The sequence below is a fragment of the Macaca nemestrina genome, chromosome 16, assembly GCF_043159975.1.
Source record: "Macaca nemestrina isolate mMacNem1 chromosome 16, mMacNem.hap1, whole genome shotgun sequence".
NCBI lineage: Eukaryota > Metazoa > Chordata > Mammalia > Primates > Cercopithecidae > Macaca > Macaca nemestrina.
This window is the reverse complement of record NC_092140.1, coordinates 8960087-8980679: the sequence shown is the minus strand read 5'-3', so window position 1 is coordinate 8980679 and position 20593 is coordinate 8960087. Positions and strand designations below refer to the sequence as shown.

Here is a 20593-nt window from a genome sequence, read left to right as displayed (position 1 = left end):
GAGACTACAGAAATTAGCTCTCGCATTTATGGTCAATTGATTTTCAGCAAGGATTCCAAGACTATTCAATTAGGTAAGAATAACTTTACATAAAATTATGCACGGATAACTGTCTGTCACATGCAAATAATCAATTTGGAACCCCATATCACACCATACACAGAAAAAAATAACTCAAAATGGATGAAAAACCTAAATTGGGAGCTAAACTAATGAAATTCATAGCATGAAACATGTACATATTTGTGACATTGGATTAGGAAGTGGTTTATTTAGTAAGACACCAAAAGCACACACAACAAAAGAACAGATAAACTGGACTTCAACAAATTAAGATCTCTTTGCTCAAAAACACTACCAAGATGTGATAGTTGGGTCTGGAAAAGACTAGGGAAACTATTTTCTGCATCTTGGCTGCCTTTGCACTCCCATGTCACCTGCCAGCTCCAAGATGCCCCAGGGGTTACAGACCATGCTTGAGAGAAGTCAAGGGCCCTATGCAAGGAGTTCCACCAGATCCTGGTTGCTCCTTGGCCTCAAGACCTGTTTTAATTCCAAACAAAACCACCCATGGTGTTGCTGATCCACTCATAGCATTGCTGGGAGCAAAACAGTTGAAATGAGGTCTTTATTTCACAGTGAAGTACCAAAACTGAAGGAAAGGTATGGGCAGAAGCCAGGGGAGCCCCACACCAGTAGACTGATGGGCCTGTTCAGTGAGGGGTTTTTGCAGACCCAAATATCTCAGACCAAGTGACACAGTCTGGGAAAGGTAACTATTGACTTCCAACTGTTCCACATTTTTGACCTTGTTGAACAGGACAGCCAACAAGACAGAGACAAGGATAAACCCATGCCTTTTTTGATCCACATTTGTGGGACGCATGAGAGTGGTATTTCCAAGTAAAAAGGATTTTCCTAAAACAAAGACCCCTGGGAAGCCATTCATGAGACCATAACGGCTCTTAAGGTATACGTGATAGATATTTGACTATATGATCCGGTCCCTGGGGACATAGGTGACACACTCTTGTCCCCAAGTGCACCAGAGGACTTCAAGCATCAGAAGTCTCCCCCAAAGAAGATACCATCCGTCTAATCCTTTCCCCTAGAATGATTGTGGGGAAAGGAATGGAGAAGTCCAGTAATGAGAAGCCATGCCCAGGGGACCAAAAATGGAATTCAAAGGACAATTGAGAAAAGAGGAAGGAAAGGCCAGGTCCAAGCCACACAGGAATGTGCCTCCTGCTGTTGAAATAGGAAATAGACAAAACAAAGCTAAAGTGGAACAAGGGGAGAAGGACTTGCAGGACTGGAATGATCTTGATTGAGTCCAGCACAGCAGGCCTCCAAGTCCCTAAGCAGAGTCTGAGGAAGGGGGACTGTACTAGTAAGCAGGTCTTCCCTTAACCCAGACCAGTGCTGTGAAGAGGACCATTATGACTGTGAGAATGATAAGTAAACTAAGGAGGATGGCCATCTCAAAAGTAGTCCGACCTTACCTCCTTCAAAAACAATAAAAGGGGTGGGGCCAATGTCCTCAGGTCTCTGCCAGGAACAGCATCCCTGCAATCCTGTGAAGACAGCAGGGTAGAACTCGGGAATTCTGACTTTTACAGAACTTTTGGATACTAGTGCCTGAAAGTTAATAATCCCAGGCCCCTGCAAGGGTACGAATAAACTGATGATGTTGGGGTTGATATGGTTTAATGTGTCCCCACCCAAATCTCATCTTGGATTGCAGTTCCCATAATCACCATGTGTCATGGGAGAGACAACGTGGGTGGTTACCTCCATACTGTTCTCATCATAATGAGTGAGTTCTCATGAGATCTGATGGTTTTATAAGGGACTTTTTCCCCTTTGTTTGGCACTTCTTCCTGTCGCCATGTGGAGAAAAACATGTTTGCTTCCCTTTCCACCATGATTGTCAGTTTCCTGAGACATCTCCAGCCATGCTGAACTGTGAGTCAATTAAATCTCTCTTCTCTATAAATTACTGAGTCTCAGGTATTTCTTCACAGCAGTGTGAGAATGGACTAATACAGTAAATTGATACCACAGAGAGTAGGGCACTGCTGTAAAGATACATGAAAATGTAGAAGCGACTTTGGAAATGGGTAACAGTCAGAGGTTGGAACAGTTTGGAGGGCTCAGAAGAAGCCAGAAAAATGTGGGAAAGTTTGGAACTTCCTAGAGAGTTGTCGAATGGCTTTAACCAAAATGTTGATAGTGATATGGACAATGAAGTCCTGGCCTAGGTGGTCTCAGATGAAGATGAGGAATTTGTTGGGAACTGGAGTAAAGGTCACTCTTGCTATGCTTTAGCAAAGAGACTGGCAGCGTTTTGTCCCTGTCCTAGAGATGTGTGGAACTATGAATTTGAGTGAGGTGATTTAGAGTATCTAGTGGGAGAAATTTTGAAGCAGCAAAGCATTCAAGAGGAAGCAGAGCATAAACGTTTGAAAAATTTGCAGGCTGGTGATTCAATAAAAAATAAAAACCCACTTTCTGGGAAAAAATTAAGCCTGCTAAGACTGCTAGAAATTTTTGTAACTAATAAGGAGTCGAATGTTAATCACCAAGACAATGGGGAAAATTTTTCCAGGGCAGGCCAGAGACATTCATGGCACTCCCTCCCATCACAGGCTCAGAGGCCTAGGAGGGAAAAATGGTTTTATGTGTTGGACCCAGGGTCCACCTACCCTATGCAGCCTTGAGACATTGTGTCCTGCATCCCAACTACTCCAGCTCCAGTTGTGGCTAAAAGGGGCAAAGGTACAGTTTGAGCCATTGCTTCAGAGGATGCAAGCCCCAAGCCTTGGCAGTTTCCTTGTGGTGTTGGGCCTGTGGGGGCACAGAAGCCAAGAATGAGGTTTCAGAACCTCCACCTAGATTCTAGAGGATGTATGGAAATGCCTGGATGTCCAGGCAGAAGTCTGCTGCAGGGGCAGAACAACTGTTATGGAGAAACTCTACTAGGGCAGTGTGAAAGGGAAGTGTGGGGTTGAGGCCCCCACACAGAGTCCCTACTGGGGCACTTCCTAGTGGAGCTGTGAGAAGACAGCCACCATCCTCCAGAAACAAGAACTGTAGATTCACCAACAACTTGCACCATATGCTTGGAAAAGCTGCAGACACTCAAAGCCAGCCTGTGAAAGCACCTGGGAAGGGATTGGTACCCTACAAAGCCCCAGGGGCAGAGCTGCTCAAGGCTGTGGGAGCCCACCTCCTACATCAGCATGTCCCAGATGTGAGACATGGAGTTCAAAGGAGACCATTTTGGAACTTTAAGACTTAATGACTGCCCTATTGGATTTCCAACTTACTTAGGGCTTGTAGCCCCCTTATTTTGGCCAATTGATCCCACTTGGAATGGGTATATTTACCCAATGTCTGTGCCCCCATTGTATCCAGGAAGTGACTAACTTGTTTTCAATTTTACAGGCTCATAGGCAGAAGTGACTTGCCTGTCTCAGATGAAACTCTGGACTTGGACTTTTGGGTTAATGCTGGAATAAGCTAAGACTTTGGGGTACCATGGAAAGGCATGATTGCGTTTTGATATGTGATGCCATGAGATTTGGGACAGGCCAGGGGAATAATATGATTTGGCTTTGTCCCTACCCAGATTTCATCTTGAATGGTAGTTTCCATAATCTCCTTGTGTCGTGGGAGGGACCTGAGAAGAGGTAATTTGATCAAGTAGACAGTTACCTCCATGCTGTTCTCATGATAGTGAGTGAGTTCTCATGAGATCTGATGGTGTTTTAAGGGCTCTTTCTTCCTTTACTCAGCACTTCCCCTTCCTGCCATTATATGGAGAAGGACATGTTTCCTTCCCCTTCTGCCATTATAATAAGTTTCTTGAGGCCTCCCCAGACATTCTGAACTGTGAGTCAATTAAAATTATTTTCTTTATAAATTACCCAATCTCTGGCAGTTCTTTATAGCAGTGTGAGAATGAACTAATACAAAGGGTTTTGGAGAAAATGTGGTGATTTATGGCAGATAAGTTCGCATGTGTTTGTGGTAGGGGCCTTTGGGTCACTCTGGGTGAGACTGAACATGATTCCCATTGCTGAATGCATTCGAGGCACTGATACTTTGCTTGCAGCATGAAACATCACCACAGGCTCGGGGTGATGCCCTACACAACAAGGATTCCAGCCATAACCAGGGGTCAAGTTCACCCCTACCCCCAACTAAGTTACCCAAGTCCTGACAGCTTATTCTACAAAAGCAGAACTGCAGGCCAGGCAGAGAATAGGGATAAGAGGGCATTGCCTCTCTTAATACAATACATGCTTCAGGCAGGAGTACTATGCACCTCTCTGTCACAATTTGTTAGCCCAGTATGGGCCATATGAAGGCTTCAGGGGCTTAGGAGATGAAGGTGAACCAAAACAGATTGAATGCTCGGTGCCATACTTGGCCCCTGTGGAACCTGTCGTCCTTGCCATTACTGGGTGGTGGCAGCCCCACAGGAGCCTGGTGCTCTGCTATTCTCTGGCTCACACTTTTTTCTTAGTACCTTTGCAGGATGAAGGTGAGTAATAATTTGTGTTCACGTGGAAGGCCTGCAGTACACTTTCACTCTGCCTCCATGGGAATACCTCAGATTCCCTGCAATGTGCCATCAGTGGGTAGGGCTAGATCTGCAACAAGCCCAACTATTTTCTGAAGTACTTTTCCTCCGCTATATTGATAGCATCCTCATTGCAGTTTTGAGAAAATGTTGACCAGGCCCTATATAAAGTCATAGATACTATGGCATGCACAGGCTGGGCTGTTAACCCAGATAAGGTTCAGGAACTTGGTCAAAAACTACAGTCTTGGAACCCATATAGACTGGTACTTAAATGAATTCTCTTCATGAAGTTAAACAGAAGTTGCTGTCCTTGACAGCCCCCACCTACAAGAAAGAGGCTAAATAGCTCAAAGACTGGCTTAGCTATTTGAAACAACATATACCACATTTGGGTATTCTTTTGGACCCTTTAATCAAGGTTATTTGAAAGTTGGCCACTTTTGAATGGGAACCCCACAAGAGTAGGGTCTTGAGGCTGTGCAACATACACTGATATGGGTCTTGTCATTGGGCCAATGGATCCCACCAGCCCAATGGCACTACAGGTCTTGATGACACCTACTTATATTATTGAAACCTGTGGCAACAAGAGAACACTACTGGGTGCATAAGCCCCTCATGTTTTGAATACATCAGTTACCTGGGGTAGCTGCGAGATGCACTCCTTTCCAATACCATCACCTACTCAGTTATGGAGCCCTAGTGGAAATGAAGCACCTGTCCACTGTAGTGCAGTATCTACCCTTACCTCATGAGCCGTTGACCCTCAAGTGGATACTCACTAATCTCACTAATAATAGAACTGGTTGGGCAAAGCTCCATCGTTAAATGGAAATGGTATGTTCTATAGTGAGTAGAACTGGGGCCCCAAGGTATCAGATGACTCCATGAACCAGTAGCTCTCTTGTGGAGGTAACTGAATGGTCCACAGAGGGTGACCCCTTCTTTCCTTTAGCTAAGTGGGTTCGTGGTTCAAAGATATTCCAGCTGATGTATGGCTCGGTTCATGGATGGACCCATGAAACTCAAAGCCGATGGAGTCCACTGGGCCACTGTAGCCATCTGCCCCAAGAATGGCCACTTTTTGACCAATGCCAGATTAGGAAACTAAATCAGAGATTTCTCTCTAGAGGGACATTCTCAGCACTGAAGGAATCTGATGAGATTGGGCACATTCAGGCTGATATGGCCATAGACAAGCATTGAAGGAATCTGAACATTGAGGCTGAGGTCTGTTCCAAGCAAACTAATTATGTAATTGCGTTCAGGGACTGGGAGGTGGAATAGGCTGCTAGAAATACCACTCTCCTATGAAGACACTGCTACTGTGGACGGCTGTGGAAGACCTCTGTGTGTAGATGGGTTCCTCCTCTTAATCTGTATTACCCTGTTAGAGACAGTGACTAACAGTACCTAATTACGAATGTGCTTATTTAGAGTCCAAAGCTTAACTTTAACTCCAGATATGAATACTTTTATATCTTAAATCCTCAGGAGTTTATTACTTTCATACGTTTTATTTCTAAAATAATTTTGTTTTGAGATGGAGTCTCACTCTGTTGCCCAGGCTGGAGTGCAATAGCACGATTTCAGCTCACTGCAACCTCCGCCTCCCGGGTTCAAGAGATTCTTTTGTCTCAGCCTCCTGAGTAGCTGGGATTACAGGTGTGTGCCACCACACCCAGCTAATTTTTGTATTTTTAGTACAAACAGGGTTTCATTATGTTGGCCAGGCTGAACTCCTGACCTCAGGTCATCCGCCCACCTTGGCCTCCCAAAGTGCTGAGAGTACAGGCGTGAGCCACCATGCATGGCCTATTTCTAAAATAATTTTAACATAGAAACCACTGAACAATACCTTTTATTACATTTATGATAAAACTGAATCAACTCAGGCAACATCATACGATAATGTTTCCCAAATACAGATATAATAATTTAAGCTATTCCTTCTTGACAATTTCAATTTATGAAAGGAGGAAGATAATAATTTAAAAAACACAGAAATGGGAAAAATCATGTCATAACCTCATATTCTACTATATTTCAATTTATGTTTACGTGGGACAAAAAGATTAATTTTTGTCTTAATCATCCTTGGTCATGTTGAATTACCCATAAGAAAAATAATATTCCACATATTGTAGTTGATATTAACATGTTGACTATTCTCTGTGAATGGTGTTTTTGTCACAATAACTATCACAGAAAAAGTAGTGATAATAGACTATCCAAAACTCTAAAATACGATGGCAAAATTTCTGAAATAATTTATTTTAAAAGAGAAATAATCTTTTTAGAAGAGTACAAATAAAAATGAGAATAGTGAAAATTAAAGTAGAAATGTATTCCTCCACTTCTTTTCAAAATGACTTCATTTTTATGTAAATATTCATATCCCTGTTATTCTTGAGTACTTAAATGTGTAAGTCATGAAAGATAGCTGAGGATGGGACAGGCTTTGAATAAAGACATGATAACTGTTTTTTGTTTTTTTTTTTTTTCCACTAAGCCTATTATCACAGGCAAAATTACATTTATCTTTTGGTTCAGGAAGCCAAGAATGAAATCCAATGAACTTTGAATGTGTTTATGTTTCAGGAATGCATTTCACCTGATGGTGTGCATATACATTCTAAATTAAGACAAGTTAATTAAACAGAGGAACTCTAGGAACATAGCGTTCTCCTATCATCATCTCTAATTTGCTTTTAAGGAGTTTCCAAAATGTGTTTCAGTGTGTTGTTCTAAGCTTTGCTCTGCCACTATCTGAACCTTCTTAATTTTGTTCACAAACCCTTATTTATTGTTCTCTTGTCTTTTTCTTGTGCTCACGTATTCAAGATTATGCCACTCTTTTAGGGAAAATGATATATTTTGAGTTAGACCTATCAACACCATGAAAATGGCGGTCCATTTTCCATATAATTTATAGGCTATTATTTTCTCAGTTTGCAGACTTATGCTGTATAACAATTAAATAATTGTTGACAGCTTAATACGGAATGCCTAGTGTGGAGTGAGTGGCTTTTTACATGATCACACTGTTTCTAGTAATAGTGACCCATTCAGTTATATCATCGATTTCCCTCTGTTAGATCATTGTTTTGTTAGATGATTATGGTGAACTGAGCTCTAGTGTAGAATATCCAGGAGGGATGCAGAGTTGTTTTCTTTCCTTTGTCAGGCTATGCCACATAATCTCCCTCGTATGTAGGGAAATGGATTCATTTGTCATCTATCACTCATTACCACCAGCCATTATGTGTCATTTATAGGTGTTTGAAGCACAATTGCATTTCATCCTGAGGGAATTATTTTTGTTTAACATGAAAGTTCAATAAATGTGCATTCACATTTTGTTGTGAAAAATATAATAATAAATTTGTGTTCTACTCCTTATTATATCTGGAAATTGTGTGTGCGTGTGTGCATGCAGTACATATGTGCACACCTGTGTGTATACTCCTCCAAAGCCTTAGTCGGCTTGGAATAATGATTGTTAATATTCATTGTCCATGTCCTGAGCTAAGAAGTTTTCTATCACTTAAACCCCAGGGCAAATTAAAGGAGAATTGGGTCTGACACTAAATCCTACTCTTTAATGCAATCAAGGAGTCCTGATTGGTTCTCATTCACGGTTGATCTTGATTCCAATGTTGATTTTCCCACTATCTAAGCCCACATCTTGAATTTATCTTTTCTTATTTCCATAGATTAAAGCAATATGAGGATGGCCTTTGGGTGTTGCACACTGACTACCATAAGGTGGATGTATACATCTGGTGTGTGTGTTCCCAGGACAACAGCTACTGAAATGTTACCCACTTATGTGGAACTATGTGTTCAGAATGGGCTATTCTAGCGCAGGGATCATAAACAAAAGATACTTTCTCCAAATTTGTACTCCTCATTGATTAAGTGTTCTTCTACAGCAGCCTAAAAGGCTACATCCCTGTGTAGGAGCTGGAGGGCAGGGGAGGCAGGCTGGGGCTGGAGGCCAGGGAGCGACGGGGAAGTGGCGGGTGGGAAGCAATGTGGCTGACCAGGCACCAGGACCTGCTTCTCAAGTTTGGCCTCTAGCACTTGTTTCATTTTTAAGCCTAAATTGGATTGAACATTTAATAATAAATCGTAAGCATGTTAAATAAGGTGACAGTCTAAATGTTGAAGCCAGAAAAACAAGATAAATTGATATTTTTGAATAAGGGAAAAACACGTAACTCACTGTTTTTGTTGTTGCTGTTCTCCTACCATATAATACAAAGTTGTTTCACTCACTGCATCTTACTCCAAATCCATCTCACAACACAGGAAAACAGAGTAAAGATCACAAATGGAGAAACAAATTGCAAAATGCTGGTAGAGAGAAAATGTTATTTTTATCTATTTTAGCAAGTATTTTATTATACTATGAAGAATAAACTTAGAGACCTTAAAGAAAAATAGTTTTATTCTATTTTCCCAAAGATAATCCTTAATGAAAAGAAAATCCCCTAATGTGTCTTATTTCCAGATTGTCTGATGGCAGTTAGGTTGGAAAGGGAAGATGAAAAATAAAGAAAAATGCTTCTAATTATTTTGCAATTTGCTTCAATTTAAATCAGAGTCTAATTTGTTGTCACAATAGATTAAGAGAAACTGCACAAACAAATATAATAAATTCAGTGTGCTTCAAAGCCAAATGCTAAACCTGTGGGCATGTACATGTTTTACTTCATACACCTAGAAAAAAAAATAGTTCTTTTAAGTGATAAGCATAAACCAGTAAGGACTTTAAAAATAAAGCAAATCTCAAACTTGTTATACAGATATTCAAGGCAATGTGATAAACAGCAGTAACCCCATTTCATTTGCTTTTTTAGCAATAAATTAAAACAGTTTTATAATACAGCATTGATGGGTGCCTAATCTGGAATAGTTCTTTTTATTAATATGGTACTAAACCCCAGGAAATGATGCCATAGGCCCTAGATTAGTGCCAAAACACATATGAAGTCAGTTGATGCTATTTATTAAGACCATGCAAGGTTGCTGACCCTGTTACAGTGAACAAACACAGGGCCAGCTGGCTCACAGGCATTCTTTCATACAAACCTGTTCACTCATATCTGTTAGCAACTTTTCCTTTCATCAGGGTCAGAGCAATCCAAAAATGTGCAGGAACCCAGCAGTGGCGAGCAGGATTCTGTTTAGAGTGGGGAGCAGAGGTGTGTGCCGAGCAAACGTGCCAATTATCCCCACTGCAAGTGGGTGCTAACCAGAACCGGCTTCCTGCACGCGTCGTGTGTGTGCCAGCCCTAAAGGCAGCACCTGGGAACTGTCATGCAAAATGAGGTGCCCTCCCCTGATTTTATTTCCCTAAGAAGAAAATTTGGTTGGTCATTTGAATGGAATCACTCACTTTGAATAGAAAACATATCATGGGGAAAAAGAAGTTTTCTTACACAGTATAGAATAAGGGGCAAAAATGGAGCTTGGAATTCAAAGCGTCTATCATTTTTCACTCAAGCAACATAACAGTTAAACTGAAGAAGCACAAAAGTCCACAATTACTACCACCAAGGCTTACAGCAGCCACTCCACACGTATTTCAAAACAATTGAACTTCGCATTTCTTTTTTCTTTTCTATCTTCAGGGAAATCTACAACCTGAATTTAAGTATCCGTAAAGCTTTACCACTGTAGTTCTTTTTTCCAAAATGAAATGTTTATATCACATACATCTACTCAAGGGATTTCAAAGCAGGGCAGTGAAACAATTGGTGAAAATGTCACAGGAATTATAATATTTAAAATAAACTCTGAAGATAAAATTCTATGGGGATACTTAGATGGAGGACATCCCAACAGGTCTGTGAAATCCCTTTCAATTCGAAAACGAAGTTTTGAATGTGTAGATAAGCACCACTCTCACTTATCCACAAGGCTTGCCATCTGAACCACGTAGCCTGCTTGGCATTGGAGAATTTGGTATTTCACAAAAGACCCTAAGATGACCAGGTTATCCCTTAAGAAGCACAGATCCTATTGACCTAGCTGGTGGTAGTCATGGGAGAAAGTTGCTCCTCCCTCCACCCCGGAGACTGTCATGTGAGGAGCATGTTTTGCTGAAGGCCTTTCACTGCAGTACCTTATCGAATTGCTCTGGCCTTCATCTTAGTGTCCCCTGCAAATGCATACCTGGAAACCCAATCCACACTGTGATCGTATTAAGAGATGGGAACTCTGGGGAAGCGATAGAGTCAAGCTGGCTTTCGGTGGAAGTTGTGCTCTTATGAAAGAGACCCCGTCTATCCTGTGGGGGCACAGCTAGAAGCCACTATCTTTGACCTAGAAAGTGGGCCCTCACCAGAAAACAGAATCTGCTGGTGCCTTCATTTTGGACATCCCAACCTCCAGCACTAGGAGCAATACTTTTCTGTTGTTTATAAGCCACTTTGTTTATACCTTTTTGTTATAGCCACCAAAACAAACGAAGACAGGAATGACCACAGCCTTTATGCTGAAGCCGGGCTTTGCCCAGGTATCTCTCGGCTCATGACGGGCCTGGCAGGCCTACGAGTGTCCTGTCATTCCTGCCCCCTCCTATCTTTCCTAGAACCTTTCTTATCTTTCTTGTCTTTCACTGCTCTCCTAGTTGCACCACAGGCTGAGGCTCTGCCAGCCCAGTCCTAAGTCCTTCCCTTTCTCTCTTTGCAGGTGTTAGAGCTGCAGCAGAGTCTGGGGCCTCTGCACCTATACCTTCTCTCTCTCTCTCTCTCTCTCTCTCTTTTTCTTTTATCTTTCATAAATTATCTTCTCCCCTCAAATAAATGAATTGAATATTTAAAACCATCATAAAAGCCATTTTCTGAAAGACTCAAACATATCACCAGGGCTTCCCTCACCTTGTATTTATTTTCAGATATCCTAAATAGATATATCTTTTGGCAGGGTGTGCTAGTTCACACCTGTAATTCCAGCATTTTGGGAGGTCAAAGTGGGAGGATCTCTTGAAGCCAGCAGTTCAAGAACTGCCTGGGCAACAAAGCAAGAATCCATCTCTACAAAAAACTAAAAAATTCGCTGAGCATGGTGGCCTGTGGTTCCAACTACTCGGGAAGCAGAAGTGTGAGGATCGCCTGAGTCCAGCACTTGGAGGCTGCAGTGAGCCATGATCATGCCTCACTGCACTCCAGCCTGGGTGACAGAATGAGACTCCACCTCTAAATATAAATATATATATATATATAAATATATATATATATAAATATATATATAAATATATATATATATAAATATATATATATAAATATATATATAAATATATATATAAATATATATATATATAAATATATATATATATAAATATATATATATATAAAATAGATGCGTTTTCCAGCTGTAAACTACCTAGTATGAAAGAAGGCAACCTCAAAATACAGACAATTAGAATGCAATTTGGATGTGTCCAGAGAAAACATTCATTTAGGCCTTTGACAAAATTCAACAGCCTTTCAGGCTAAAAACTCTCAATAAACTCGGTATTGATGGAACGTATCTCAAAATAATAAGAGCTATTTATGACAAACCCACAGCCAATATCATACTGAATGGGCAAAAACTGGAAGCATTCCCTTTGAAAACTGGCACAAGACAGGGATGCCCTCTCTCACCATTCCTATTCAACATAGTGTTGGAAGTTCTGGCTAGGGCAATCAGGCAAGAGAAAGAAATCAAGGGTATTCAGTTAGGAAAAGAAGAAGTCAAATTGTCCCTGTTTGCAGATGACATGATTGTATATTTAGAAAACCCCATCATCTTAGCCCAAAATCTCCTTAAGCTGATAAGCAACTACAGCAAAGTCTCAGGATACAAAATCAATGTGCAAAAATCACAAGCATTCTTATACACCAGTAACAAACAAACAGAGAGCCAAATCATGAGTGAACTCCCATTCACAATTGCTTCAAAGAGAATAAAATACCTAGGAATCCAACTTACAAGGGATGTGAAGGACCTCTTCAAGGAGAACTACAAATCACTGCTCAGTGAAACAAAAGAGGACACAAACAAATGGAATAACATACCGCTCATAGATAGGAAGAATCAATATCGTGAAAATGGCCATACTGCCCAAGGTAATATATAGATTCAATGCCATCCCCATTAAGCTACCAGTGACTTTCTTCACAGAATTGGAAAATACTGCTTTAAAGTTCATATGGAACCAAAAAAGAGCCCGCATTGCCAAGACAATCCTAAGCCAAAAGAACAAAGCTGGAGGCATCATGCTACCTGACTTCAAACTATACTACAAGGCTACAGTAACCAAAACAGCATGGTACTGATACCAAAACAGAGATATAGACCAATGGAACAGAACAGAGCCCTCAGAAATAATACCACACATCTACAGCCATCTGATCTTTGACAAACCTGACAGAAACAATAAATGAGGAAAGAATTCCCTATTTAATAAATGGTGCTGGGAAAATTGGCTAGCCATAAGTAGAAAGCTGAAACTGGATCCTTTCCTTACTCCATATATGAAAATTAATTCAAGATGGATTAGAGACTTAGATGTTAGACCTAAAACCATAAAAAACCTAGAAGAAAACCTAGGTAATACCATTCAGGACATAGGCATGGGCAAGGACTTCATGTCTAAAACACTAAAAGCAACGGCAACAAAAGCAAAAATTGACAAATGGGATCTGATTAAACTGAAGATCTTCTGCACAGCAAAAGAAACTACCATCAGAGTGAACAGGCAACCTACAGAATGAGAGAAAATTTTTGCAATCTACTCATCAAACAAAGGGCTAATATCCAGAACCTACAAAGAACTCAAACAAATTTACAAGAAAAAAGAAACAACCCCATCAAAAAGTGGGCAAAGGATATGAACAGATACTTCTCCAAAGAAGACATTTATACAGCCAACAGACACATGAAAAAATGCTCATCATCACTTTCCATCAGATAAATGCAAATCAAAACCACAGTGAGATACCATCTCACACCAGTTAGAATGGCAATCATTAAAAAATCAGGAAACAACAGGTGCTGGAGAGGATGTGGAGAAACAGGAACACTTCTACACTGTTGGTGGGACTGTAAACTAGTTCAACCATTGTGGAAAACAGTGTGGCGATTCCTCAAGGATCTAGAACTAGAAATACCATTTGACCCAGCCATCCCATTACTGGGTATATACCCAAAGGATTATAAATCATGCTGCCATAAAGACACATGCACATGTATGTTTATTGCAGCACTATTTACAATAGCAAAGACTTGGAATCAATCCAAATGTCCATCAGTGACAGATTGGATTAAGAAAATGTGGCACATATACACCATGGAATACTGTGCAGCCATGAAAAAGGATGAGTTTGTGTCCTTTGTAGGGACATGGATGCAGCTGGAAACCATCATTCTCAACCAACTATCGCAAGAACAGAAAACCAAACACCGCATGTTCTCACTCATAGGTGGGAACTGAACAATGAGATCACTTAGACACAGGAAGGGGAACATCACTCATTGGGGCCTATTGTGGGGAGAGGGAGGCAGAGAGGGATAGCATTAGGAGATATACCTAATGTAAATGACGAGTTAATGGGTGCAGCACACCAACATGGCACATGTATACACATGTAACAAACCTGCACATTGTGCACATATACCCTAGAACTTAAAGTATAATTAAAAATAAAAGAAAATAAATAAATTAAAATAAAATAAAAATAAAACATTCATTTAGTAGTCCCACAAGTCACTTTGATGCTATAAATTGTGGTTCTCATGTGGCTGTTCATTAGACATGTTTGAAACAAAGACTCACAGTACAACAGTGCGGCTAGCACCATCTCATCTTCCCCCTTACCAGCTCACACTTCTGTGTCTTCACAAATTTAATTCAAATACGTACTTAGAATGTGTTTCCATTGACCCTACTTAAACTGCTGAGGCATCTCCTTTCCAATCAACACCAAAAAGAAATCAGATTCTATTGCCTTTTTTTAATTACCTGTTTTCCGTAACAATCTCCTGTAATGTGACTTTCTATTCTTGATTATTAAAACTCTCAAAGGTCCTTAATGACTCCTATATTTTTGTTTGACTTCCTTACTTTTCATGAAACAATATCTAATATTTTACATTGTTAACTGTTGACTTCCAATAAAAATAATAATACTACTAATTAGTTCATGCAATACATCCACATTCAGCCCTTTCTGTATTTCTCACAAGCAACACTGATTCCATCCTAATCTCCAAATAAAGGAATCTCCCATGGTGCGTACCTTCTGCCTTCTGTCCTTTTTGTACTTTAATTATTTAACCCATTACCAATACTGATTTTTGCGTTCAGTTTTCCCTCATTTTTGCATGTTTTAATAATAGAATTGTAACTCTGTCCTGGCCATCACAGTAAGATAACCTGCCAATAAGTCAAATTCACAGTTTTTGTTTGTTTGTTTGTTTTTTTGAGACGGAGTCTCGCTGTGTTGCCCAGGCTGGAGTGCAGTGGCTCGGCTCACTGCAAGCTCCGCCTCCCGGGTTCGTGCCATTCTCCTACCTCAGCCTTCTGAGTAGCTGGGACCACAGGCGCCTGCCACCACGCCTGGCTAATTTTTTTTTGTATTTTTTAGTAGAGACGAGGTTTCACCGTGTTAGCCAGGATGGTCTCGATGATCTGACCTCATGATCCGCCCGTCTCGGCCTCCCAAAGTGCTGGGATGACAGGCTTGATCCACTGCGCCCAGCCAAACTCACAGCTTTTAAAGGTAAGATGTTTGCACTGGTGTCATGGGGCCTATTTCCCGACATCTCTGGCTCTATTTATCATCTAATAATGGTAAACTACTTCTTGGAATTTTTCATAATCAAACAAAAGCAAATTTTACACATCTCACTTTTTTTCTACCGATGTCTTTTCCTTAATTAGCAGCATACAAAAATTTAGCCAGAATTTTTTTTGCATACAAAGCCTCTCCTCCGTCTAGTGTTTGCAGCCCATAATTCAAATGTTATTGGAATTCCATTTATTTTATGACACCGTCACTCATTTCTCCCCAGGAGTTTATTTATTTGACTAATAGTTATTAATTTTATTTATTTATTCAATCAATGTTTATGGAGCTCCTACCGTGTGCTTTGAGCATACGGCAGATGGAGTTCTTGGCTTCATGAAGCTTGCAGTCAGTTGTGGGCAGGCAAGCACTAAACACATACTTAAAAATGATTTTGATAGATTCTTTGAAGATAAAGGGCAGAATTTAAATCAGGGAGCCATCATTAGAACAACTCTTCACAAAATTTCTAAGAAAATGTTTAATTTGAAACCTGAAGAATAAAGTTAAATAACGTGCATACAACATAGGGACACACCAAACAATTGACACAGACTTACAGCTCCATCTAACTTCCTCTGCTTCAGAAACCAGGTTTCAACTGGTAACTCTCAACTGGAAAATGAAAACTATGACTGTAGATAAGAATATAGATACAAAGGACCCAGCGGACTCTCCATCTGCTCACACATACCTCCTCCAATGCGACAGAAGGAGGGTTCTCGGTAATTAATTGGAGAGCAAGAAATGAAAAGACAGAAGGGTATTGTTCGGCAGCCATTTCCCTCTGTGGTCCTCTCACCTGATTCCTGATACCACCTCCTGCAGGAGTGGGAACTCTTCCAACTGCCCTCACAAGAGTGTCCTTCCTACCCGCTGTTCCAACAGCAGCTTGCTTACGGCTCCTTGCTCTCATTCTCATTCTCACCCGCAGCGCCATTCCTTTACTTTTCATTCAAATTTCTGTCTTGTTTCTTATTTATGCTTTTAGGAAGTTAAGAAGGATGAATCTTCTGGTGGCACCTATTACCAGCAATCTAGGGTTGCGAGTCTTCTTCAGTCAACAGGCACATACATTTTTCTATTTCAGAAGCACAGCTAGAGAGATTCTTATGCATCAGCAAGTGTGATGGTTAATACTGAGTGTCAACTTGATTGGATTGAAGGATGCAAAGCATTGTTTCTGGGTGTGTTTGTGAGGGTGTTGCCAAAGGAGATTAACATTTGAGTCAGTGGATTTGGAGAGACAGACCCACCCTCAGTCTGGGTTGGCATAATCTAATCAGCTGCCAGCATGGCTAGAAAAAATTGCAGGAAGACGAAGGTGGAATGAGCAGACTCGCTGAGTTTTCTGGTCTTCATCTGTCTTCTATACTGGATGCCTCCTGTGCTCGAACGCTGGACTCCAAGTTCTTCAGATTTTGGACTTTTGGACTTACACCAGTGGTTTGTCTTGGGTCTTTGGCCACAGACAGAAAGCGGCACTGCCTGTTTCCCTACATTTGAGGTTTTGGGACTCAGACTGGCTTACTTGCTCCTCAGCTCACAGACAACCTATTGTGGGACTTCACCTTATGATCATGTGAGTCAATACTCCTTAATAAACCCCCCTTCATATATACATCTATTCTGTTAGCTCTGTCCCTTTGGAGAAGCCTGACTAATACAAGTCATTTCTTCTTTCTGTTATTGATGAGGCAAGAGTCCTAGAAATCTGTCATGACTTAATCAAGTTATGCAGCCAGGAAATGCAAACCTGGCCTAAAACCCATGTCTCTTTATTTTATATGCAGGATGATCACGTATTCTGGATGTTTGGGAGAGTCCTGGTTTATTAATAAACCTGTTTAAGAAAAACGGGTTTCTGCCTATTGTCTCATTGAAGCCACGACTGGCAACACTTTCATTCTCCTGAACCTCCCAGTTTGGAGCGGCTAGCCTCCTTTCCTCCTACATACAGCCCATTAATCTTTCCCCTCTGTCACACATATCATATTTTTTGATTTTCAGTGAAGTCTCCATTTATGTACATGTGGTGTTTCCAAGTCCAGCATGTTGATACATAGAGAAATGTGATTTTTTAAAAACGTGATTTTTTAAAATTCCAAACTGTGTGACTTTTCTTATGTGAAGACAAATCTCTCTGACTAAACATATAGAAAGATGTAAGTTTCTTACTTAAGAATTTTATGTATATTTATGTATTATTTTCCAAGAGAGCTGCTCACAGGGATGTGATAAGAGAGGAAGAGAAGCTGGGGACACCCCTCGGTAAGCTGTAAATGGAGGGCAAGCATCAAAGTGGGCCACTACAGAGCGTCTCTGATGGGAGTTACAAACTGGTGAGTAGGGGCTAGGACTTTGTGTATATGTATATCATATATGACTCTGTGGCAGTCACCGTGCCACTGAGTAAATAATTCCTGCCAATTACTGTTATCAGTTAAGTGTACAAAATATCCTTATAAATTATACACTTATAATTATATACTTTTATTTCCTCCATTTGGCAGATGGTGAAATTGAGGCATAAGAGGTTAAATAACTGGCCAAAACGCTTGGAGCTGTAGTTCAAACCTAATGTGCCTGACATAATGGCTATTATTCCTGTCATTAAGAATACTCTATTTTTAGTCAAGAAGTTTATCATATTATCTGACCTGTATATTTTCCTTTGTTCCTTATTGACATGGTTTGGCTGCATCCCCAACCAAATCTTACCTTGAGTTGTAATAATCCCCATATATCAAGGTTGGGACTAGGTGGAGATCATTGAATTACGGGGGTGGTTTCCCCGATATTGTTCTCACGGTAGTGAATAAGTCTCATGACGTCTGATGGTTTTATGAATGGGAGTTCCCCTGCACAAACTCTCTTACCTATCGCCTTGGAGACATGACATTTTGCTCCTCCTTTGCCTTCTGCCATGATTGTGAGGCCTCCATGACCATGTGGAAATATGAGTCCATTAAACCTCTTTTTCTTTATAAATTACTCAGTCTCGGGTATGTCTTTATTAGCAGCGTGACAGCATGAGAACAGACTAATACACTTACATTTACTATTTCTTTTATTTTCTTCACATGAATTCCAAATAATCCTACAACGATGGAATAATTTGTGTCTTTCTTGAGAGGCAGACACACAGCAGCAGATGAATTTGCATAATTTTACTTTGTGTTCCATTTTCCAGTTACCTGGGGGAACCCAGTCTTGGTACACACGACTGACCACATGACTGACTATTAAGAGCTACTAAATTGATGGGTAAGTAGGCTGAGTAATTTTATAAATAAAGGTATTGCTGGCCTATGTAAGCCTTAGAAGAGACAGAGTTGCCCAGAAGCAGTAGAAAAGCCAACATCTCCTTTATGATACCACCTGACACTTTTATTTATTATTCATTACCAACAAATAATAATTAAAAGACACTTACTAAGCTCTGTGGATCATCCGTGCTCAGTGATTAACATGCTAGGTAAGAGAATCTCTTTAACCATTCTCTCTGGGATTTACAATGTGTATTGCTAGGGCTTGTAACCACATGGAGAATATGTCTCTATAATATTACACTTAAAAATGAATTTCATAAGAATTTTTTTATTGTTAAGGGTCATCAGGATTAGCATGTTAATAAATATAGGCTAGGAAGTTCCAGGTGATCAAATATTAAATATGCTTACTTTAATTTGAATCATTTAAAAAGTCAGTTAAAGTATTATTGTTAGATTAATTGTTGATTTTTAAAAATTCATTGAGTAGATATTTGTGGAGTACATATTGCCATGTTAAATGGAAATGGAAATATGAAGACTATGTCATAGCCTGTGACCTCAACGCTTACGACACTGGAAGGATACGGTACAAATAACTTTTTAATACTTTTCTTTTGTTTTTATCTTTCTCTTTCTGTCTTTCTCTCATTCTGTCTTCTTTTCATCACTTATTTATGTATTTTGCTGATGGTGACTACATTCAGAAATTAGGAAAGTTGTCAAATCTTTAGAAAAACAACCTAATTTGAGAAGCCTCAAAATTATAGAATATGTACATCGTTTTTCATATATGTCATAGGTTAATATCATAAACTTGTACTTATATATATAGTTGGGCAAGGGAAAGGGGAACATCTTATTAGTCAGGGGTCCCCAGAGAAACAGAACCAAGAGGATATACATTAAGAGAGATATACATGAGAAGAGACTTATGAGGGGAACTGGCTGTCTCAATTATAGAGGCTGAGGAGGCCCACAACAGGTCATTTGCAAGTTGGAGAACTAGTTGGTAGCATGGCTCAGTCCAAAGGCCTCAGAACCAAGGAAGATGATGGTGTAACTCTGAGGGTGCATGCCTGAGAGTGGGAGATGTTGCTGCAAGTCCCAGAGTCCAAAACAAGGAGAACCTGAAATATTGATGTACAAGGGCGGAAAAAGTGGCTTGGCTCCAGAAGAGATGAGCAAAAATTGACCCTTTCTCTGCTTTTTAGTTTCAACTGGGCCCCCAACTAATTGGCTGGTGCCCACCTACATTGAGGGTGGATCTCCTCATCATTCTACTGACTCAAATGTCAATCTTCATTGGAACCACCCTTACATAAATAGCCGGGGAAGCTTAATCATTCCAATCAAATGTCAAACCATGAAGGTTTCCCTTTTTTATAAAAGAAAAATGGATTCAATGCCTACTGAAGCATTAAGGATAATTAATGCACATGACCGAGAATAAATAATGCTTCTCCAGGTATCTGGGTATCTCTTAATTCAGTCTAGTTGGCAACCAAAATCAGCCATTACAAACATTAATTGAGTTCCTACTCTATCCTAGGCTCTATGAAAGGCACTTAAATATTTTCTTATGCATTCCTCATAACAATTAAAATGTTTTCCAATTGATAAACTGAAGCTCAGTAAATTTAAGTAACTGCTCAAATATTGTGAAGCTAGTAATTGCGACATAAACTACAATCATTTTTTATTCTTTAAAATGTAAAAATATATGCAGAAGGAAATAGCAATGGATTCAAAAAAACAATCACTACGGAAAATCAATTACACACAAAAGGCTGAAATAGAAAGAATAAAAGGCAAAAAGTCTTCAAGACATACATAAAACAAATAAAATGGCCAAAGTAACTGTTTCCTTATTAGTACTTTTAAAT

The 20593-nt window shown here is 40.1% G+C and overlaps 1 long non-coding RNA gene across 1 annotated transcript; it reads left to right on the top strand.

The window, feature by feature from the left end:
- The first annotated feature begins 16436 nt into the window (after positions 1 to 16436).
- Positions 16437 to 18786, top strand: LOC105485344 (uncharacterized). Its single transcript, XR_989508.3, has 3 exons — positions 16437 to 17017; positions 17652 to 17777; positions 18629 to 18786. It is a non-coding gene; the product is annotated as an uncharacterized lncRNA (long non-coding RNA).
- Positions 18787 to 20593: the final 1807 nt, after the last annotated feature.